The sequence below is a fragment of the Rhinichthys klamathensis genome, unplaced genomic scaffold (assembly GCF_029890125.1).
Source record: "Rhinichthys klamathensis goyatoka isolate OS25496 unplaced genomic scaffold, OSU_Roscu_1.1 h1tg000133l_1, whole genome shotgun sequence".
NCBI classification, from domain to species: domain Eukaryota; kingdom Metazoa; phylum Chordata; class Actinopteri; order Cypriniformes; family Leuciscidae; genus Rhinichthys; species Rhinichthys klamathensis.
The window spans coordinates 4,444,827-4,470,000 of NW_026606668.1; the positions used below are offsets into that span (position 1 = coordinate 4,444,827).

The following is a 25,174-nucleotide window of genomic DNA, read 5'->3' on the forward strand; positions in this document are numbered from 1 at the left end:
ATTCTGACATACTTTTGAATTATTTTATTTTTTCCCCTGATCTTTACTTTTTTTTTTATAACTAAATCATAATTTCTAAACATTACAATTCCCTTGCCTACGCAAATAATGCACAAAGAGAGAGAGAGAGAGAGAGAGAGAGAGAGAGAGAGAGAGAGAGAGAGAGAGAGAGAGAGAGAGAGAGAGAGAGAAGGGAAGGTTGAAATAGCAAAATATTATAATTCGCTCTCTGAGGAGTTTCCAAAGCAGTTTGTACCTCAGGCGGTTTGCATAAAGAAAAACACCCCTTGACCATGATGCACCTGCCTTTTTTTCCACTGTACTTCAACAAATCAGTTTCTGTTATAGCTATTCAGTTATTGCATTATTGTTTACTGATTAAATATTGATAAGTTTAATAATAAATGATAATAACATATAAGTACCTATTCTACCAAAGTACGTTGTTCACTAAAAAACAACAACTCTCTTTCTTTTTTTTAAACACAAAGGTGTGTCAGGTAGCCATCCATAGATCCCTTCCTTTTATTCTCTCTTTAAAGTTTAGTCACTTAAGGATACCAATCACCTCCCCTCTCTCACCCGGTCTTCAAGAGGATTAGCACGGAATATTGTTGAGGTTTTCCTATACAAATCTCATTACCTTTTCAGCACTATTTAATATATTTTATTCATGATATGCTTCAGCGCCCTCTTGATCAATGGGGATCAATGGGGATACGTATAAGACCTCTTCTCACTGCAAAATCTTAAGATTACATTATATACTAAAGATAGAGGGATTCAATTACGTTTAGGAGTCTGTGAACTGCTAGATCACTAAAACGGATCCAGGAACTAAGTCTGTGCTGTAGCATTTAGATATAGGAGCCCATAGTCAATGAATTTCACAATGAAACATTTTAGTTGACTACACTCTCTCTCTCTCTCTCTCTCTCTCTCTCTCTCTCTCTCTCTCTCTCTCTCTCTCTCTCTCTCTCTCTCTCTCTCTCTCTCTCTCTCTCTCTCTCTCTCTCTCTCTCTCTCTCTCTCTCTCTCTCTCTCTCTCTCTCTCTCGATTAGATTAGTGGCCTGTAGAGTGGGGTTTAATTTCCCCTTACGCCCATGTTCCCTCATAAAAAAGGTCTGCTCATGCTCTCTCTGAGAGATAATGGCTGTACTCCATCATTAGCATGGGCAGCTAACGCTAATGGCTAGGTTTGACTACTTAACGTAAGAATTGTCTACAATTCATTGACATTCACATGGGAGGATTACAGGCAGTGGACCAGTTAGGACAGACTATGTAATGTTAGCACTGAGCACAGCTAAATAGCTTAAAAATTTACACTTAGTCTATCGGGATCCTAGCTTGTAATAGATCTTTCAGCAGGCTAAAAGTGTCCAATGCAGTTACATACATCAGATGTTTTGCAACAAGTCTGTCTCTCAAAAATCACTTACAGACAGTGCTGACGGTAATTATCGTTATATGCTATACTGTACACAGTATATAGGAACAATATCAGGGGCTGGTTGCACCAGCTTTGCGCAAGTTACAACTTGGCGTAAAGGGGTACTAAGTTACAACTTATGCACTTCTAAATATTTACGGAAGCCTCAGACCTGAAGTAACAATTGGAATGAAATAGCAGGACAACTTTGTACCTTATCCACCTCTAAAAGGTGCATTTTAGTACCTTAGTGTGGTAATATGTACCCTTAAGTAGTACTTTTACGGGTAAATAAGATACAAAGATGTCCCTTTAAGGGTACTGCCCCAGTGACAAGCTGTTGTAGCCTACCACGATTTACCATTTGTAAGAATAAACTGAAGTTCGAATGCTGCTTACGAGAGAGAGCTTACGATCTACTAGCTACGTTCTGCCTTGAACAAATGGTGCAGCTTAAATAAAGTACATCTCGGGGGAGGGTGGGACTAAATATACCCCACAACTGACTGCAAAATAGCAACTTCCTACGATTAAATTCCCGAAGACAAAATCAAGTCCCGCTCTAAAAAAAATTCTCGTTCCAGAAGTCGTCTCACTCAGATATAATTCACAATAAGGAAGAAAAGACTACCTAACCCTAACCCTAACTACCCTAACCCTAACCCAACAATCCATTTCATGCACACTGTGCAATGCAAAATTCTAATTACGGGAGAACACCTGTAAAAATAATACAGAAGATTTCTTCATATTAACATTGGACCCATTGGACTTTTTAGAGTGTACATGCACAGAGAGTTACAGACAGCTGACCCTAAGGTTACTGACAAATATTCTAATTGGATTAGGTTTGTAAAGGCTGGGACAAAGTGTAATTGCGTCACACACTGAGCCGATCACTGAGCCATATACACACATGAAAACACCTAACAGTATGGATACACTAGTACACACAGACACAAATACACACTTACCTTAAAGTCAGATAATATGTCGCCCCATTGAAGAGGAACTTTTCCTTGGACTGCATCACCAATTCTTCAAAGCATTCATTTGATCATTTTGGTCTACTCATTTTTTTAAAGGACTTTTCAGTGCCTCAGTCTGTTAAATTGACAGCTAACATTAAATAAACTTCTTTATTTCATTGGCTAGCTCAGAATACATATATGCAGTGTAAGGGATTTTGAAGTTTTTGTCCTATCCATTTGCACTGCATCTATATGGATGTTTTGGACCTGAACAATTGGAGGTTAATATGAGCAAAGAGAAAGATTCAGAAGTCTTTTTTCATCAGTAATGAATTCCAGAGTGTGCAGGTGCTTTGTTTTCTTCTTGATCCATTGGTCCTCTGCATCAGACATGGACTCTTCTTTGTTGCCGTGGTGGGAGCTCGAAGGGGTCCTCAGCTCTATAAAAAAGACACATATGTTATCTGATGTTTTTTTTATCTCACAATGAGAAACGACTCCTGAGTAACTGACCAAAGAAGACAACTCTCACAGTACTATAATTCACTTGCACTATGCATCATTCTCATTCTTTCTCAACTTGAAGAGAAATGAACAGTTTATAGATTAGCCGTCATGGTAACATCGCTACTCATTTTGTTTTTTTTGTCTGTCTGATGAGCAGGGTCGATTTTGCATGGAGTGAGGAGTGTTTTATCTGTGGTCAGTCAGACATTTCCCATAGTATGCAATGTTGGGGAAAGTTACTTTTAAAAGTAATACATATTGCGTTACTCCCAAACATTTTTACTAATCGCATTACTTAGTTACTTTTTAAGGAAAGTAATGTGTTACTTTACTTTTGAGATACTTTTCCTTTTCTGTACTGGGTCTGCTTCTTTGATTTTAAAAACCAATTAAGTTCTATTTTTGGCAAATGTCAAACCCTTATGCAACAAAAGTGAAATTAAAGGTTCTCTAAGCGATCCTGGGTGACGTCACTTCTTGTTGACGTTCGAACTATTGTCAAACAAAACGGAGGCTAGCTAGACCCTCCCTCCTCCTCATCCGCACACTAACCCCCCAAACCACACCCCCAAACCCTTCTTGTCGGTCATTGGCTGGAATAGTTTATTATGTTTCAGGGAGCGGGTCGCTGCAGTTTGCTTTTGTTGCTGTTTGTGGAGCCTGGGCTGTCTACAGAGATCGCGTTTCTTTACAGTGTGTTCAGGGGACAGGCAGCCAGCGGTTAGTGAGGAGATGTTTGCTGTATGTGACAAAAAATGTTTTGCCCTAAAAAACGCGTGACATCGCTTAGAGCACCTTTAATAAGCCTCAGGCTGAAGGAAATGCAAATTCACACCTGTACAGTAGAGTGCGCAGCTCAAACAAAACTTTCAACTGTGCTGTCATTCTGGATTGCAAAGGAATACGGCACAGGAGAAGAAAGATCAACACTTACTTCAGCAATAAAAAAAACAGAAATGTGATGTTTATAAAGTAATTTTTGCTTATTAGTATGGTTGAAGTCAAGTCATCTTCATTTATATAGCGCTTTTAACAATGAATTGTTTCAAAGCAGCTTTACAGAGATAAACATATAATTTAAGGTAACAGATTGTAGATGATTGAAATGAATAATCAAAGGTCAGCAGCAAATTGGTTAATAAAGTGAGATTAAATACATAAAGAACTGTATATTTGTGAAATTTAACATACTTATTGTAGGTTTGCATTTAACTGTTTTGATTCCTTTCTGTTCATTTCACTGATATAATTAATTGAAAAAAATTACTCAGATATTTTGTTTGTAAATTTAAAAGTAATGCGTTACTTTACCAGTTACTTTTAAGGGATGGTTGATTATGATTTCACTTTTCTAACTTTAGTGTGTTATGTTGCTGTTTGAGCATAAACAACATCTGCAAAGTTACAACGCTCAAAGTTCAAAGCAAAGGACGATATTTGCTACAACAAACGGCTGGCAGCGACTACACGACATTCCTCCCGGGTAAGTGACATCACCAACCCTAGAATTTACATAAACCCCTCCTCCGGGAATGCGATTTATAGATTGTCATGACCAGAGGTGGGTAGTAACGAAGTACATTTACTTCGTTACATTTACTTGAGTATTTTTTTGGAAATTTTTTACTTTTAAGAGTAGATTTAATTGTGGGTACTTTTACTTTAACTCAAGTACATTTCTAATGAAAAAACTGTACTTTTACTTCGTTACGTTGGGCGACGTTCCTCTCGTTACTTTATTTTAATGCAATATGTTGTTAAAAGCGTAGTTTATTCTAAGCGCGCGCTCTCTCTTTTTTCTGGGCATGAGCGATGCTCAATTCACAAATGAATCACTCTTTTGAGTCGATTCTGTTCAAAGACTTCATCAAACAAGTTGGGCAGATCTGTCTAAATCGGTTCGCGAATCAGTTTGAATGATCTGTTCAGTTTCCTGCACGCACTGAATCGTCTCGGAGTCGTAACAGGAAGATTTAAGAACTTCAAGAGCGTTGTATGAAGTGGCGGTCCACAGTCTACAGTACAGTCTAGAAAGTAAATCTGCAAATGCATCATATTTTTTTGCCAGCGATGAAGATCTTTATTAGTTGAACATCTTCGTATGTTACTTCGTAAGCTGTCTGTGAATGAATTATTCCACACGACGATACATTCTATTTCATTTCATTCAGGTAATACATTTTACAACCAAACACATTATTACGCCATATAGCACTACTACAAAGTATGGCATTACCCTTTTTTGGACATATACATTCCTTTATACATTAAATAAGCTATCATCGTCCAGTTTACTAATGTGTGCACACACACAATGTGTGTGTATTGCGCAGTGGCGTGCGAACTCGACTTGAAAACGAATGCCTTTGCCTGCCTTATTAGACTCAGTTAACCAGTTTAAAGATGCTTTCATAAATATAGCCTACATTTATACATTTTGGAGAACAGACAGAAGAAGATCCGTGCATTTGATCGTTGTTTGTGTTGGGCATGACATGACTGCGAGCACATGTGAAGAGTTTTAACACTTTCTAATCTGTGTCAATGGTTCCCATCCCTTTATGAATGCATAACTCCATAGAGTCACTTTATTCCGACATTGTCTAATAATCCAAATGTAGTTGTATAAGTTACTATACTATTATACAAACCAAAGGACAGGCAATGGTTTTCGGGCTACAGAGATAATATACAGATATACAGAAATAATGTTTTGTCTCTTCTGTTTTTGTTGCAAAGATAGCTTATCTAATTATGATGATAATAGTAATTTAAATTACAAAAATATATAAATAATATCATGATATATATATATATATACTGTAGGCCTATGTGATCCAAAGTAACTAGTAACTAACTACTTGAGTAGTTTTTTCATTGTATACTTTTTTACTCTTACTCAAGTAACTTTTGAGATTATTACTTTTACTTTTACTTTGAGTAAATATTTCTATAAGTACTTGTACTTTTACTTGAGTACAGTTTTTGGATACTCTACCCACCTCTGGTCATGACAGAATATGTTAAAGCTGTTCCCTATCAAGGCTACGGAACTCGACATTACGGATGTCGTATATGGGAACTCCTCTCATCCTTCACTTCCGCTGATATCTTATAGGCTAATGCCAGCAGAGCTGGCCAATTGACGCAAATATGCAAATACTGAACTTCGTAGCAGTAATAAGCAAGTGCAGCGTCAATTCCCTTCAGAATCTCTCTCTTCACGCTCAAATCGTGTGAAAGCTGATACTACACTACAACTTGGATTATTTCGCCGTCGTTGAAGTTGCGCCGAGATACTTGCACTGTCTCCTGCATCCGATGGCAACTAACTGCAACTTGTGCTCGGGCCACATCTTGCCCCCCGACATGCACCTGTTCTGCGTCGCGTGTATGGGGCTGGCCCATGCCGAGTCAGCCCTCAGGGACGGAGGGTCCTGCGACCACTGCGCGGACATGTCTCTTCGAGCTCTCAAAGCCAGGAGGGAAGAGGCTCGCGCAGCAGCGGGGATCGGGCCTACCGCCGCCACTGAGCCGCTGGTAGCCCCCCCCAACCGCGGAGTCGAGGTTCGTCCCCCGGTGAGCTTTCCCGACCCCACCTTTTAGCCCCCTCGTGAGGTCGCTGACTTCGTTTCCTTCGGGGCGAGTGAGGAAGACGACTCCATGTCTCTGTCTGCCTCCGAGAACGACTGGGGTGCGGAGCAGGCCGCATCGCGGACGGCCGCGGAGCAAGAGACCCCGGCGGACCTGCAGGACGAGCTCTTCCGTATCCTCTCGAAGGCCGTCGAGGAACTGGACCTGTCGTGGAAGGCTCCCGACGAACCTTCAAAGAGCAAACTGGATGCGTGGTTCCTCCAATCGAGCCGCCGTCAGGCCGCTTCGAAAAGGGGAACACCGTTTTTTCCTGACGTGCATGAGCACGTGGTGAAGTCGTGGGTGGCCCCGCAATCGGCGCGCACCCTCACTTCCACCCAAGCCATGTTTGCCCCCGTGGACGAGGCGGGGGACCACGGCTACCTCCGCATCCCCCCCGTCGAGGAGACCATCGCCGCGCACCTCTGCCCGTCGGCTCCCGCCCTGGGCTCGGACCGCAGCCTGCCGTCCCGAGCCTGCAGCTTTACAGCCCACCGAGCTAACAAGGCCTACGGTGCCGCGGGGGAGGCAGTTTCTGCGTTGCATGCCATGGCCGTTCTCCAAGTGCTGCAGGCTAAGCAACTCAAGTCTCTGGATGACGCCGCCTCTATCGACGCTGACGCCATCCGAGATCTCCGTTCGGCCACGGACCTCGCGCTCCTGGCCACGAAGCGTTCGGCCCAAGCAATTGGCCGTTCGATGGGGTTCCTGGTGCTCCTCCACAGACACCTGTGGCTCACCCTGTCGGACGTACAGGAGGCCGATAGGAAGACGCTGCTGAACGCACCGATCTCCCCTGCAGGCCTTTTCGGAGACGCCGTGGAGAAAGTCACTGAGCGTTACTCCGAGACGCAGAAGAAAGCGAAAGCCATGAGCCACGTGATTCCTCGGAGGGCGCCGCCGCCGCTGCAGCCTCGCTCTCGTTCGTCTTCCGCCTCGGGCCGCCAACCTCAGGCCGCGGCTAGAAGACAGGCAGCGCCCCGCCCGGGACCGGATGCCCGTAGAGGCCGTAGCGGCCAGTGGCATGGAGCGGGCAGCAAGAGGACGCAGAGGAGCCCGCGCAGAAAGCCCAGCCCCGCCCCTGCGAGGCCTAAGCAGTCGTCCTGACCGCTCGGGCAAGAGGAGAAGAGAGCGCCAGGTCGGCCCCGCGTCCAAGCGGCGCGCTCTAATGCACTTGGTCCCTTTGGCGTTCTGCGAGCGACGCGTGCAGTTGTTTTGTGAATGTTGTCAATGTTGTTTCTTGTTCAAAAATAAAGCAGATCACTACTTCACAAACAGAGCTTTTTTCTCCTCTTGCACCACACACTGTGTTACCCGCCCTGCCTTCGAGCAGCGCAGAGTCACGGTCAATAAATATTCCCAGCCCTCACATAGCGGCGATGACCGCAGCGGCGATGACCGCAGCGGCGATGACCGCAGGTTTGGATCAGCCCACACTCAGTTGTTTTCAGGCAGCGTGGGAAGCTATTCCGGGCATTTCGCCGTGGGTGTTGAATATAATTCGGCGCGGATACTTCAGTTCAAACGCAGACCACCCCGCTTCCGCGGCGTAATTCAGTCATTAACTTTGCCCCAAAACGCTCACGTGCTGAGGCCAGAAGTGTGCAGCTTGCTCGAAAAGAAGGCTATAGAACCGGTTCCCCCGAAAGAGTGGGAGGACGGATTCTACAGCCGCTACTTCGTTGTACCGAAGAAAGGAGGGGGTCTCCGCCCCATTCTGAATCGCGGGGCGGATATGCTCTCGAGAAGCGGGATTCCCCAAGCGGAGTGGAGGCTTCACCCCGGGACGGTTTCAGCTGATATGGAATCGTTTCGGCAGAGCGGAGATCGACCTCTTTGCGACGAGCGAGAATGCGCATTGTCAGATGTTCTTCCCGCTGTCTCGTTCCCCCCGGGAGGTAAACGCGCTGATCGCGCGATGGCCGAGAGTCCGCCTCTATGTTTTTCCTCCGGTGAAAATTTTGCCCATGGTGTTGTGCAAAATCAGGGAGGAGAAGGCGGCGGTCACTCTGGTAGCCCCAAACTGGCTGAATTAGCCCTGGTTCGCGGATCTGGTAGAGTTACTGGCAGGACAGCCATGGGAGATTCCGCTCAGGAAGGACCTTCTGTTTCAGGCGAGCGGAACGATCTGGCATCCCAACCCCGGGCTGTGGAACCTCCTTGTGTGGCCGCTGCAGGGTCGCTGAGCGGGCAGGACATGCTGCACGCGCGTGTTATGAATACCATCGCGGAGGCGCGAGCTCCGTCCACCAGGCGCCTGTATGCTTTGAAGTGGGGTGTGTTCTCGAAATGGTGTCAGAATGTCGGTATAGACCCAGCGAACTGCTCTGTGTCGGTTATTCTACGCTTCCTTCAGTACAGGATGGACGAAGGGAGCCTACCATCCACTCTGAAGGTATACGTGGCCGCTATTGCTGCGTTTCACCCCCCTGTTGACGGACAGTCTAACAGTAGACATGCGTCGGTGACACGGTTCCTCAAGGGAGCTAGGAGATTATGCCCTGCACGGCCGCCTTCGGTGCCGCCGTGGGATTTAACGTTGGTCTTGGACGCTTTGTCGCGACCGCCTTTCGAGCCCTTAGCTTCGATCGCCATTAAGGAGCTATCGGTTAAGACGGCACTGCTTCTCGCTCTCGCCTCGGCGAAGCGGGTTGGGGATTTACAGGCTTTCTCGGTAAGTGAAGATTGTATTCGCTTTGGACCGGGAAACTGTAATGTAATTCCCAGACCGAGGCCGGGTTACATTCCTAAGTCGCTCAATACCCCGTTCAGAGCGCAGATTGTTTCTCTGCCTGCCCTGTCCACTGAGCCATCAACCTCCCAGGATTCGGTTGCTCAGAGTGCTATTTGCCCAGTCAGAGCGCTCAGGGAATACATTTCTCGCTCGGCAGCTTTTCGACAATCGGACCAGCTGTTTGTGTGCTTTGGTGGGTGCAACAAGGGACGGGGGGGTCTCTAAACAGAGGCTTGCTCACTGGATTGTGGACGCTATTGTTTTGGCTTATGATTGCCTGGGGCAGGAATGCCCCCTTAACGTCAAGGCCCATTCGACTAGAGCGATTGCCTCCTCGTGGGCTTGGACTAAGGGTATGTCTATTCAGGATTTATGTCTTGCGGCTGGCTGGTCTTCTCAGAACACGTTTGCCAGGTTTTACAAGTTGGATTTGCCCTCTGTAGCGTCTCAAGTGCTTTCGGTGAGTTGATTGCACACACAGCACTGGATAGAGCTGCTCTGCGCTTTGCTTATGAGTTGTTCTGTGTGCTATTTGTGTGTTTGTACTGTTGTCACCGCTATGCGTTGACTTCTTTTACTGTTGTTATTGCCCTGTTTTTCGACAGTGCAAACTTCCCCCGGTTATACTGCTCGGGATATGCAAATTCTGGCAGTGTTTGTGAGCTTGTGATTGGTCCCCTTGGGCCAATCAGAGGTTAGAGGTTTGCTATTGGTCAATCTCGGCCTATCAGACGCTTGCATACTGGGGAGGGGCGGTTTTGGTATTGGGTCTGTTGTCAGTGGTTGTTTGCTGCCACGGCGGGATTCTATACAGTTCCCATATATGACATCCGTAATGTCGAGTTCCGTAGCCTTGATAGGGAACGTCTCCGGTTACTTTCGTAACCTCGGTTCCCTGAAAGGCAAGGAACGAGACATTACGCTTGCCGCCGTGTTCGCTACTGATTTAGCGTTTTTTGTTCGATTCTGAAGGGAATTGACGCTGCACTTGCTTATTACTGCTACGAAGTTCAGTATTTGCATATTTGCGTCAATTGGCCAGCTCTGCTGGCGTTAGCCTATAAGATTTCAGCGGAAGTGAAGGATGAGAGGAGTTCCCATTTCCGACATCCGTAATGTCTCGTTCCTTGCCTTTCAGGGAACAGAGGTTACGAAAGTAACCGGAGACGTTCTAAGCGATGTCACGTTTTTTAGGCCAAAACATACACATACTCACATACAGCAAACATCTCCTCACTATCCGCTGGCTGCCTGTCCCCTGAACACACTGTACAAAAACGGAGTCTCTGTAGACACCCCAGGCTCCACAAACAGAAACAAAAACAAACTGCGGCAACCCACTCCACTCCACGAAACAAACCAAACAGTGTTCCAGCCAAAAACTGACAAGAATGATTTGGGGGTGGGTTAGTGCGCGTACACATGAAGGGGGGTGTGGAGGAGAGAGAAGCAAGAGGGAAGTTAGAATTTTAACTCTTTAAGTTTGATATGGCCGACACACGACCAAAGAGACGACGTTCCGATGAAAAGATTGCAAAAAATGCAAAGTAGAGGGAAAAGGAGAAAGAACGCGCAAAGTCCCGAATTTACATTGGAGAAGCCTTTGAAAGGTGGCGAGAACTCCACCGGCAGAAGGGCTTCCAATCCGACATTCAGGTAGCTCTGTTTTTCCTGGACAGGTGGGTAAATCCAGTTTGGTTTTTCTAAATGGACTTTCATGTTCGCCTAACAAACACAAGGATATAATTAGCTAGTCTAGCTAGGGTCTAGCTAGCTTCAGTTTTGTTTGACAATACTTCGAACGTCAACAAGAAGTGACGTCACCCAACATCGCTTAGAGCACCTTTCATTAATTACTAGAAGATAGTTAACTCCACATCAGCTACATAAATTCATCAACTAACCATTCAGAAATGTCCTGTGGCATTCTACATATTGTCACTTCTTCTTGATCTCTCCATCATTGTCTGACACCGGTTTGAACATAAAAGGCTAAAAGTTTTTTGACATTTTCAGTGCATGTCTGTGTGAGGTAAAAGGACACGAGCTCTTGAAGCTCCGCCCTCTATGCTGGGAGCAGCAGCTCATTTGCATTTAAAGGGGCACACACAAAAATGGTGCGTTTTTGCTCACCCTCAAAAAGTGACAATTTTAACATGCTATATAAAAATATCTGTGGGGTATTTTGAACAAAAACTTCACATACACACTCTGGGGACATCAAAGACTTATTTTACATCTTGTGAAAAGGGCATTATACCACCCCTTTAAAAAAGTAGTCTGTTTACGTAACTCGCTTTACTTGTAATGCGTTACCCCCAACACTGGTAGTATATACCTCACTCTTTTAGTAGAGAACAGTGGTTAAGCAAGTAGCCAAATGTTTTGTCATGAAAATTAGAATTTTGAACCTGGATTTCTGTTCTGGAAATGAATGCAAATTATTTAATGCACATTTAATTAGATTATCCCTAGGGATGGGGCCGATCCGATCCAGTATCGGTATCGGGACCGATACCAGCGTAATTCACGTATCGGATTTTCCCGATCCAACCTGCGGAGATATCCGATATCCATGAGCCATGTCTGCGCTTTAACGTAGTCTGCTGAAACGACTCCAAAAGTGATTCCCGCGGCCCGCCGGCTAGTCTGCTAGCTGGCTGCAAACTGTGGAATGGATATCCTGAACGGAGGTGCGGCTCAATGAGACACAGAGACCCCCCCTCAGGAAATCCATTCCGCAGTTTGCAGCCAGCTAGCAGGATAGCATTGAGCTGCCAACATGTTCGCTGTGTGGAAATCCTATGGTGGAAATACTTCACACTGGAAACACCACAGCAGAGCAAGACAGCAAAATGCAATGTTTGCAAAGCCGTATTAATTAAACCATTTGTCTGTGATGCATGTTTGCTATTCGCAGTCCAGAAGAGAAAGAGAGAGATCTCTCACGCGGTGCCACAGCGCGCACAACACGACAGCCCATCAGCATGATCGGTGATTGTTGTAAAATGCAGTCTCTACTGTTGCTAAATTGCGGGACGCTTTTAATAATAAAAAAAGCTATTAAAAGCACAAAAATCTGCGCAAGAGAAGCTGTTCCCGCGTCGCGCGCTCCGAAACAGACCGCAACGAGACAAGCACATTATACTTTGGGCTTCATATGCACGTCTAAACGATCAAATGTAGCCTACACAAAAATGTCAAAATGACCGGCTTGGAGATTCACTTAAACAGTTTGTCTAAAATGGACGTAGTTATGGAAATAGTTGGGAGAAAATATGGTGCACTCGTTCTTAAAGGGGAAGCAGTCTAATAAACATGCTGACGATTGCTCCATTACTGAGAATCAAACAACAAAAGGCAAAGAGAAAATCACTCACAGCTCTTGAATGAATAACTTTAGCTTTAATAAGCATAAATCTATCTATGATAAACTTTGCAGTGCTATTTTACTTTTGATTACTTTATTATAATTATTTTTAGACCATACCTGAATAATGTTAGTAGACCTTCCTGAAATTAAAGCACTGTGTAGGCCTGTATAATGTGTATCTTTGTTTAATTGTCTATCTTTTGTTTATCTATTGTTTAATATATATATATATATATATATATTGACATACATGCATACATACGTACATATCATACTTGCCTGTAGAGAGGAGTTTATTTCAGCATCATATAAAATCAACAATAATGATAATAATAATATTAAAGCAAACACAGCTCTGGTATCGGAAAAGTATCGGTATCGGCCGATATCCAAATTCAGGTATCGGGATCGGATCGGAAGTGAAAAAATGTGGATCGGTGCATCCCTAATTATCCCTTATTTGCATATTTGAACATAACATTTCACAAAACATGTAATACAAAAATATTTGCATTTCTTTATCAGTCAACTGGGGAAGTGTGCTTATCTATTAGTTTTTTTTTTTACCCTATCCACCAGAGGTGCCTTAAATCAAATGCTAAAAGGGAAATTAGACATGACCAAAAGGGCCTTACTAAAGATATGGCAAGGAGGTACCAATTAAATGAATAGTCACATTAGGTTGCAATAGCCTGTCTTTGATGTTCAAAGCTGTTGTACCACAAAGGATACAGCTCTTTGGGTTTGTTTAATTGAAAGCGCTCTCTCAGTGAAAAGCATTTTTTTTCTTGTTTAACCCTTTGGGGTCTGGGGTGTTTTTTGGGTCCTGGAGGTGTTCTGACATGCTCTGACATTTATGCTTATTTCTGTTACTTGTGACATTTTCATGGCTAAAGTCTTATTACACTGTTTTCAGCACAAACTCTGCTACAATAATATGTCAGTAGCATGTATGTCAAAGTTTGTAGTTTTGAGATGACGTTTATGCGTGATTTGTGGAAAAAAAAATTGTCACTGAAATAAGGTCATGAAACCCATACTTATTATTTCTTCACAAGACTTGAAAAATGTTATCACGTAGCCTACAATATTTGCTTCAAAACTACCGGTATGTGAAAATCATCCTGTACTCATTCAGATAAAACAATATATTGATTTAAAATTTGTAAGACATGTTTTGTGTAAGAAATCTTTATGCGAGGAGGCATGAATCATCATGCATATTGATGTGTTTCACACATGAGAAAGACAAAGACCCTCCCATAATGGCCCATAAACAGCTTTCAGTGCTATCAGGCCCTATCATTATGAGGAATCTTGCACAAAGAATGAGGAGAGATTTAAAAAAGAATGGCGTTTTGATTGTTTGGATTTATTTACAACACAACATAATCCAAAGATACACAACAAAGGACAAAAAAGCACATTATTGAACACACTGGTCTAAAGACAGAGATTTGAACTGTCATATAACTTTGTGCCATTCATGAAACAGTAAATACCTGTCATTTCCCAGGTGTTTGATTTTTCATTTTACCATGTTCATGTACAGAGACTCATGTGAATGTTTAAGTCAGCAGGACTCATCAGTGGCATCTGGTCCCTGTAAAAAAATCCCGAAACAACTGTGAACATGCTGATATCAAGATAAACTATAGGCTGCACGATTTTGGGAATACATTTGAGATTTTTCTGGTTAAAATTGTGATTTAAAATGTACAAAAAAACAAAACAAAAAACAATATATATATATATATATATATATATATATATATATATATATATATATATAATGAACACCAGGTTTGTTGTGCCTTGTAGGCATGTGTAGGGCTGCATAAAATAATAATAACAATAGCCTATAGCAGGCGGCCTATAAATCATTAAAAATTAACACTTCAGTAACACTACACTAGAGAAAAATATATGGATTATCATATGTTACTTCAAATGTTTCCATTCGTTATGACGTAATGAAATGAGATTGGAGTAAAAACATGAAGCCTAATGCTTTTCAAACGCACAGCGCGAGTGACTTAAACTCACAGCGCGTGCGGAGAACATTTACTGAAGCGATCGAGCCCCTCCAAAACATGAAACATTATTGTTACCGCATTATACATATCTACATTTGAGCAAACACAGTATTTAACAGTAAACACTAGGGGTGTAACGGCTCACAAAATTCACGGTTCGGTTCGATACGATACACTTGTGTAAAGGTTCGGTATACGGTTCGGTACGTTTTCGATACAGCAAAAAGAAAGAAATGGCAGAGAAATTTCCTTGATTTAATTTTTTTTATTATATTTTTATTAAAACTAACATCATAAATTATGATATTTTTTTTTACTTTGAATGATGGAGCTATACTTGACTTTTCTTAGGAGCATATAAAACAAAATAGCTCCTTGGACAAAATGAAATGTAATATTGTAATAGTTATATAAACAAAGGTTTATTTTAGTTCAGATTAACATTTGATAAAACCGACGTAATGTTACCTGAAAGCTTTATAGCCTACTATTCCTGCCAAACTTCCATGGTTACAGTTAGTGTTACTACAGTAAATCCATGGTGAATATTGCTGATCTGTGGACACTGAATAGTTCATTCATGGCACAATGTTTCTTCTTGGTTTCCACGTCAGCGCTGTTTGATCCGTTAATAACGGAGAAATGTGAATGTTTCTCACTAGATCTCGCAGCGATGTTATTACTTCAGTGGCGAATTCAAATTTTTTCTTTACTGGATTTCGCTGTGTAGTAACAGTGCTGCTTGATCAAGATCGGCTCGCGCTGCATTGGTCCAAACTGATAAACGGTCCGTCAAGCACACAATAACGAGCAGCTCAGTTTCGTTCCGCTTACATTACATTTGCCATTTGATTTAATGTTGTGGTCAACAGCGTCTCTTACATTATGAGCGCGCTTGCCAGGCGAGACGCGCCTACATTTGAAATAACGAATATTTGGTCGGCAGGAAAAATGGTCCAACGAACCGTTCGGTTTAAAAATGCGTACCGAAAACCGAACCGAAAGCCTCGTACCGAACGGTTCAATACAAATACGTGTATCGTTACACCCCTAGTAAACACGGGTCTAAACATTATAATATTCACCATATTAGAGTAAACACTCATACTAGCCTACTTTTATATCATGCTGCTGTGTTTTATTATCGAACATAAAAACATCCTTGTGTACATAAATGTAGCTTTAGGCTTTATGTTTTTACTCCAATCTCATTTCATAAAGTACATTTTAGTCTGGTACCAGTTTGAGGTAGTTGCTACAATGTAAAGTTTATATAACAATAACATGCTTACTATTATGAGTGGACATGTCTTACCTTAAAAATCTTTCTCATCTTCAAATCGCGTTCTTCTAATTCTTCTGAGGTAAATCCAAGGTAAACAGGACAGCACAGCACAAACACAACGTGTCTTCGATTCTTTGTTTTTGAGGTGATGGGGCGTTTTCAGGTCTGCGTTCCTTCACATGGATAATTTGCATGTCAATCGTTCGTCCGTGCGTGGGTGTGGTCACATTAGAGCTAATGAGCACGGACTGAAGAAGCTGTACATGTCGTTGCTTTCATACGGATTACTTAAACAGAGAATATTTGTTTTTGATATAATTGACAAATAGAGACTTCAAGCTTTGTAAAGACATATGTCTCAAGTCTGTGTGACAAACATTCAATGAGTTAAAGTTAATTTTCTGTTTCAGAATGAATGCCCATCATGTTTATTTTCTTTATTTTAGAAAAACACAACAATTTTTTATTTATTATGAGTGTACACAAATAAAAGAAGACATTTAACAGTTTTGAATGATGTACAACACTTATATGTAAGATCAAAATCAAAAGAGTATTTTGAGTCTCTTTTGCACTAAGAAAAAAAGCGAGCTGGTATCGTCGGAGTGACCACCGACCCCAGGGGGTTAAATGAGGAATGATATTGTAACGACAGTATTTCTTTGTGTATTGTATTGTGTTTCTTTTACTCCATTTTATTTATTTCCTACAACTGTATTATGTAAGTGCATAATGTTTTGCCAATACTGCAATCATCTAATGTGCTAATCCACAGCGATGCTAATAAAGACTTTCTCTTTTTGTTTAAAGGGGTCATATAATGCCATTTTTGTACAAGCTAGTATGATTCTTTAGGGTCTAAATTAAAAGTTTGTAATATACTTTAATGAAAAATTCTCATTAGTATTGTAAGAAAACACTTATTTTACTTGGTCAAAAACAGCTCTGTTTTCAGCACGCCGTTTCAGTGCATATGAATTTAAATGATAATGAGATTTGCTCACCCCGCCTCTCTGTTCTGTGCGTACACCGTTTGTAACACAATAACACAATAACCATAACGCGTTGTTCAGTATAAACGTGGGATTATGAATTATATTGAGAACATCATACATAGAAAACATGCCGTAATGTACCCTAAGTGTAAACCTTAGACGCATTCATTGTGAAGCGTGCAGCTAGCGATTTGCAAAGATTAATATAAATGTTAATATAAAGTTTAATAAAACGTTACACTCACTTCAGTTGTTCTAGAGGTTCAGCAGGAACACGAATAGCTGGTACCGATCCTTTTTTCATGAGCAGCTTCTTAGCAAAACCAGCTTTATACTGACCCTCGTTTATAAAGCAATCTGGTGAGAAATGATTCGCAAAACATGAAAGCATTGACGTTGCTCGTGGGGAATATTCCCTTCGAAAACAAACTCAGCCACTGCGTCTTCAGCGGTTCGGATTTAGGAACATTAAAATGACTGCTGTGTTCGTTATTACACCCAAGAACAGAACACCACAATCGCTTAGACGCCATTCTGCTCATAGACAGTGCTCCAGCGTATCAACAATGACCGCGCCGGTCCGCGCAGACTATGATTGACAGCTCGCTCACGAGCGAGGGCGGGTCTGTGTTGAAACGCTGCTGTCAATCAACAATCGTGGGAGGGGCTTCCGACCGTGTGGCGTCACATGGTCGAACGGCTCGATTTGAGACAGGGGAAAACATACAAGGCGATTAAAACAAAAACACTGGATGGATTTTTATCATTTTATGATGGTTGTGTACAGGCACTGCCAACACACATTTCAGTACAATCAACTTGTAAAAGTGCATGTACCATTATATGATCCCTTTAAAAGGAAAATAAGGTATTTTCCTTATCACTGCTTATCCAGTTTGTTGTTGTATAATGGCCAGAATGTAATCCCATCCTTGCAGACCATATGCCTTGCTGTTACATGCTCCAGTTTGCAATTTAGCAACCCCTATATCCCCCTATTTAAGTAGAGCATGTGCTGTTCAGCCATTTTGTTGTGAGGCATTTGAGAGAGCATACATATAATATCTATCTCCATCCATACTTTATTTACACTCGAAAAAGGCATTGTTTGTAAGTGTTTTCCAAATCAATAATGTTATGAATGTATATCATGTATTTGAAGATGTTAGATGAACATACCTAGGACTATCAAGCACCTGTCACGGTTCATGAATTCACTGACTCTTTCTCGCCCTGTGTTGTTGTGTGTGCGTGTGTGCGTGGTCGCTGATCACCACTTCTGATCATTGGCGCCAGCTGCATCTGATCAGCGGCGCCTATTTAGATTCACAGTTTTCGTCTAGTGTTTGTCAGATCGTTGTGGATGTTTCCCAGTGTTGTTCTCGTCTTCTGCCTGTCTCCGAGTTCCCTGAGTTTCACGGTGGATTTAGCGAACCAGTCCTGTCATGCTGCCTTCTTCCACGGAGGATATTTACCTTCGAGTTCCTGTGTCTGTTCTGAGTTCGAGTGGGATTGCTTTCCCTCCTTCGCCTACCAATAAACACCATTTTACTTGTAATTGAATCTGCCGTTTTACTGAGCGTCACAGAACGATCTGACCAATCATGGATTCAGCGAGTACACCTGATTTGGGTGAGTTCCTTTCCCGAAGCATCGCTCGGATGGATCAACAGGAGGAGAACTTGGCCGTTACTGGTCGCGCAGTGCAAGCCTTGGTAGCGCAGGTGTCCGAGCTCACCCAGCAGCTTCAACAACTAGCGGGTCCCAATGCGTCACCCCCGCCGCCTGTTTCCCTCCACTCTTCCAACATCCAGCCGTCAACCGGAGCCACGTTTGACTACTCCAGAACCTTACTCGGGTGAGCCAAATTTTGTGGACTCTCGTCTACATCGCCTGGAGCAGCAAACACGTACGACCTTGGTCCCCGGGAGTTTTGAAAGTCCTCAAGCCAGTGGCAGCGATACGGTCAGTCCCATCTTCGATCACAAGCCTATGCAGGTGGGTAGAGCTCGGCTTTCCAGGGAGGAGAGAAAACGATGGAGATTCAAGGGACTGTGCCTCTACTGTGGTGGAGCTGGTCACTTCCTGAACACCTGTCCCGTAAAAGATCGGGCCCGGCAGTAAGTATGAGGCTACTGTCGGGCGGGATCTCCACGGAAAAGACCTCATCTTCAACTCTCCTCCCGGTAAGACTGCTATGGGCAACCCGGTCCCACCATTGCCAAGCCTTACTGGAGTCGGGGGCCGAAGGTAATTTTATGGATTTGACCTTTTCTCGTAAACTCCAGATTCCCATCACATCACTCACGAACAAGATTTCTGTTAACGCACACAATGGTCAAGAACTTCTCACCATAACGCTCACTACCGGCCTTTTGTCACATCAGGGAATCATACCGAGGAGCTCTCTTTTCTTCTTCTGGACTCTCCTCTGGTTCCCATAGTCCTCTGTCACCCCTGGCTCGTGCAGCACAGTCCCAGGGTTGACTGGGACCACAATTCTGTGTCAGCTTGGAGCACTCAATGTTTTGCGTCTTGTGTATTGTCTGCTTGTTCGTCTGTGTCTGGTTCTGTTTTGCAGGATGAGTCGGTGAATTTGTCAAACGTGCCCGCAGAGTACCTCGACCTGAAGGAAGTGTTCAGTAAGTCCCAGGCTGCTTCTCTTCCTCCGCATCGTCCCTATGACTGTGCTATAGGTCTACTGCCAGGTATGTCTCCGCCTAATGGCAAATTATACTCTCTTTCTGCTCCAGAGAGGGAGGCCATGGAGAAATATATTTCTGATTCTCCAGTGGGGGTGGGGTTCTTTTTTGTGGGGAAGAAGGATGGCTCTCTGTGACCGTGTATTGATTACCGAGGGCTGAACAACATCACGGTAAAGCATACTTATCCTTTGCCGTTGATGTCTTCAGCCTTCGAGCGGTTGCAGGGAGCATCTGTCTTCACAAAATTGGATTTATGTAATGCTTATCATTTGGTCCGTATAAGGGAGGGGGGTGAGTGGAAAACCGCCTTTAATAGCCCCAGGGGCCACTTTGAATAATTGGTCATGCCTTTCGGACTGTCCAACTCCCCTGCGGTTTTTCAGGCACTCGTCAATGACGAGCTGAGAGATATGGTTGACCAGTTCATATATGTCTACCTGGATGACATATTGATATTTTCATCTTCTCTCAAGGAACACGTTCAGCATGTCAGATGAGTGCTTCAGAGGTTGCTAGAGAATGGGCTTTTTGTCAAGGCGGAGAAATGAGCTTTTCATGCACAGTCTGTTCCTTTCCTAAGTTACATCATCTCGTCTGAGGGAGTGCGCATGGATCCCGACAAGGTAAAGGCTATGGTCGATTGGCCAGTTTCTGATTCCCGTAAGGCCCTGCAGAGGTACCTGGGGTTTGCCAATTTCTATCAGCGTTTTATTCGCAATTTCAGCTAACTAGCTGCTCCTCTGACCGGCTTGACCTCCTCCAGAACGACGTTCAGGTGGTCTGGTACAGCCGTAGCTGCATTTTCCAAACTTAAGAGTCGCTTTGTTTCGGCTCCCATTTTGATAGCCCCTGATCCGTCAAGTCAGTTGGTGGTGGAGGTCGACACGTCAGAGGTGGGGGTAGGTGCGGTTCTTTCCCAGAGCTCTTCCACGGACGTTTTTGTCCCATCGTCTATCATCCGCCAAACATAACTATGACATTGGTAACAGAGAGTTGTTGGCGGTCAAGTTAGCGTTGGAAGAGTGGTGTCATTGGTTAGAAGGGTCGGGGGTACCCTTTGTCATTTGGACCGATCACAAGAACTTAGAGTATATCAGGTCCGCCAAAAGACTTAACTCCAGGCAAGCTCGGTGGGCAGGGTTATTTTGTTCTTTCGTACCGTCCGGGTTCCGGTAAACCTTACCAGTTTTTTGGTCAAGAAACGATTCTGGTGGCCATTGATGGCTCTCGACATTCGGAGTTTTGTTCTGGCGTGCTCAGTTTGTGCCACTGGTAAGACTTCTAATCGCCCCCCAGATGGGTTACTCCAACCGCTGTCTGTCCCTTCGAGACCCTGGTCCCATATAGCGCTAAATTTCATCACCGCCGTCCCAAGGTAAGACGGTTGTTTTGACAGTAGTGGACCGGTTCTCGAAGGCGGGTCATTTTATTCCCTTGCCCAAATTACCCCCTGCCAAGGAGACAGCGATGACTGTCGTAGATCACGTCTTTCGCTTACATGGCCTCCCGATGGACAGGGGGTCCCAATTTGTGTCCAAATTTTGGCAGAAGTTTTGTAGATTACTGGGAGCGACAGTCAGTCTGTCTTCGGGTTATCATCCCCAAAGCAATGGCCAAACCGAGAGAGACAACCAAGATTTGGAGAGATTGTTGCGATGTTTGGTGTCTAAGAATCCTTCCTCCTGGAGCCAGCAACTTTCAATGGTTGAGTACGCACATAACTCGTTACCAGTGTCATCCACGGGCCTCTCTCCGTTTGAGTGTAGCTTAGGTTACCAGCCACCAATTTTTCCTAGTCTGGAATCTGAAGTCGCGTTCCCCTCCGCTCACGCCTTCGTCCGGGTGTCACCGCCCGTGAGACTCTGCTCCAGGTGGGGGCACGCACCAAGGCTAAGGTCGATCGCCATCAGTCAAGGCCCAAAAGGTGTGACTTTCAACCAAGAACATTCTGCTCCGCTCCATTTCTAACAAGTTAGCTCCCAAATTCATCGGCCCCTTCACTGTCACCAAAGTCCTTAGTCCGGTGGCAGTCCGTCTCAAACTTCCTCCTGCGTACAGGAGAATTCATCCCGTTTTTTCATGTATCTAAATTAAAACCCGTGTTTCATTCCACATTATTCCGGAGGCCCTGGTTCCCCCACCGCCGCGACTCGTAGACGGGGAACCAACGTATTCGGTCAATCGTATTCTGGACTCGAGACGGAGAGGACGCGGATTTCAGTACCTGGTGGACTGGGAAGGTTACGGTCCGGAGGAGAGAAATTGGGTTCCTGCTTGGGACATTCTGGATCATTCCCTTATTGATGATTACAATCAACGGGTAAGTTCTTCTGGGAGCGCAAGGAGGCGCTCCTAGGGGGAGGGGTACTGTCACGGTTCATGAATTCACTGACTCTTTCTCGCCCTGTGTTGTTGTGTGTGCGTGTGGGCATGGTCGCTGATCACCACTTCTGATCATCGGCGCCAGCTGCATCTGATCAGCGGCGCCTATTTAGACTCACGGCGTCTAGTGTTTGTCAGATCGTTGTGGATGTTTCCCAGTGTTGTTCTTGTCTCCTGCCTGTCTCCGAGTTCCCTGAGTTTCACGGTGGATTTAGCGAACCAGTCCTTTCACGCTGCCTTCTTCCACGGAGGATATTTACCTTCGAGTTCCTGTGTCTGTTCTGAGTTTGAGTGGGATTGCTTTCGCTCCTTCGCCTACCACGGAGAATCGGGTTGCTCATCAGCGTTCCTGCACTGCCAAGAGAGACTGTTCCGGGCACTTGCTTCACCTGATTACTCACAGCTATTCTACCATACTTTTATCAATAAACACCATTTTACTTGCAATTGAATCCGCCATTTTACTGAGCATCACAGCACCTTTCACAGCTTGTTGGATTTACATCACAATTTGGGTATTTACAGTTAAGAATCTTTTAACAAAGATTTATAATGATTATAATAATGATTTCAAACTTGTGTAAACATTTGTGCTTTTAAAAATAAATGATATAATCTGATTTAAAAAGATACTTCCCTCTTGAATAGCATAAAGTTAGCTAATTCTTTAGTGTTTTCAAAAGGCTAGTTTGAACATAATGCTCTATTTTGAGTCATGGGAAGCTTATAGAGAAGCAGTTACAAAGCAGCTTCCTTAACACTGAAGTGACAATGGAAGTCTGAGGAGGAAATTAAGAGAGAGAAAGAGAGACAGAACTGTTGGAGGGCTGTTGGAGTCCCCTCTGAACATTTTCATCTCCTAGCTATTGAATAATTAATGTATCCCAGTGCAAAAACAGAGAACACAGCTCTCTTTCTCCCTCTCACTCGCTTGTTCTCTGCTTTCCTTAGTTTATCCTTCTCTCAGCGCTATTTTTCTCCCAAAACCACAGCCTGCCTTGTCAGAATCTTTCAGTGCCATTATTTTGTTTTTGTTACTTCTGTGTCTTTCTCAAACGAAAGATTTTAAACTATGCAATACAGATGGACGTTGAACAATGAGAGTAGTTACAATGGATGAATGAAAAATATTGAACCCATGAAATGTTTATAATTTTTTTCTTCACCAAAAAAAAAAAAAAAAAAAATTGATAGCACTGTAGAACGGTAATGGTTTTGATTGATTTGTTCGCTATATGGGTTGTTTGAGCAGATGCATATTTATGAAGTTCCCAGCACTGCATGCATCCTTCAAGCTCTCCTTAAACACTTTGATAATCCTATCATTGCCCTTAAACTCTTCTTTCAGACTTGCAGAGAGAGAGAGAGAGAGAGAGAGAGAGAGAGAGAGAGAGAGAGAGAGAGAGAGAGAGAGAGAGACACACACAGAGTGCACAGGCTTTAATAATGTATCTTAATGCTGCCTCGCCACTCACACACACAAGCACAACAAAACAAAAAGACAGTGAAAGAGTGGCAGAGCAGCATGATCTGACCACTGCATGTGGTGATCGGGGGTTATAAGTAAAGGGTGAATGGAAGAGAGGATTGAGAAAAAGAGAAAAAGATGTGATAGAAGGGAAAAGAATAAGATAGAGAAAGCTGGGAAGATGATAAGGTTGAAGGAAGAGAAAGAGATGCTAAATAAGAACATAGAAAAATGAACTGAAGTTGCATGTGACTGTATGTGCATTATTTGTTCTTTGGATCTTGGCTTCTGGGAGTTTTAGCATGAGGAGAGAGGTGTGGCATAGAACAGGAAATGCATCATCTTTTTTTCTCCCTATAAAGAGTTTGATTTATGTGTCATCTAGATGTTTAGTTTGACTAGATTGATTGTTTTATACATATGCTTTCCATTTGTGCTTTGTATACAGAATTCTTTACTGTGATTAAAATTACATAAATGATATACACTCACTAACAATTTGATAAATGTGGTGCTTTACAATGCAATTAACATGTAGATATTATTTCAGGGTCAATTATTTTAGGGTTAACTATTTAAGAGGGTTAATAATAAAGGACAAATCTCTTTTTTTCAAATGTCCCAAGTTTACCAACATTTAACCACGTTTTTATAAATGTACTCTCTTCATTAATATTTTGGTTTCATATATTTAATTTTTTTTTTATATCAGTATCAAGAAAAGTTTCACTTTAATTACATAAAAATGTCATGTGGTCAAACCATCAAGTAAAAAACATATTGTCCTTGAATACATGTGCATGCACAAATCTAAATCAAACTGTTTTAAAAACATTTTTCAAGGTACATATATTTTTTTAAATATCACAAAGTATTAATTCATAAATATCATTAGGTTTTTTGGGGGTTGCACCAGATGATATTTTACAACCATAAAATCAAATTATTTGATAATCTAAGAGACTTGTTGACCTTTCAGTTTCACATTTTAGTCCAGATGAAGATGATTCAAAAAGGTTACAAAACAAAGTATTTATTAATAAAACAAACTCAAGTAGGCTAATCCAATAGCGAGAAGTAGGCAACGTACAGCATGCAATGACACAAACAATACCGGACAAATGATGAGTGCACAAGGAGGAACTTTAAAACACAAAGGTGAATACAAAATAACGAACAGCTGTAATGATCAATGAGTGTCCATGGAAACTAACAAATGGCGGGAAACTGGAACAAAGAAAACAGGAAACTGACAATAAACAAACTAAAAGTCCAACTAACAGAACATAATTGTGGCAGACAGACAGTCATGAGGGTCTGCAGGGGACCTCTCTATGATATCATTTCTTGTTTTATGTTTTTTTCTGCGTGTTTCAATAATTTATAAATAATTAATAATTAGCCTAATAATAAAAATTATGCCAAACTACTTAATAAGGTTTCGTTTTTAATACTTTCCTTGTTTTCATGATGCTTTTTTCTTAATTATGATGTATTTAGAGATTTAATACAACTAAAAATAGTATAGTTATGTCAGTAAGATCGTTAAGCTTGTCTATTAGACTATAGGATTTAATAAGCATTTCCTGAACCATTTCCTATTTTGTAAATATCAATGAAAATTGAGAGAAATTGCTAGTAGGAAAAACATC

General features: G+C 42.8%; 1 protein-coding gene across 1 annotated transcript in view; it reads right to left on the reverse strand.

The window, feature by feature from the left end:
* Window positions 1–25,174, reverse strand: part of LOC130089553 (FERM and PDZ domain-containing protein 1) — a 57,199-nt gene that overhangs the window by 29,092 nt on the left and 2,933 nt on the right. Inside the window, exon 2 of the mRNA XM_056256931.1 lies at window positions 2,408–2,844. The gene's annotated coding sequence lies outside the window, so the exon portion shown is untranslated. The remainder of the gene's footprint in view (window positions 1–2,407; window positions 2,845–25,174) is intronic.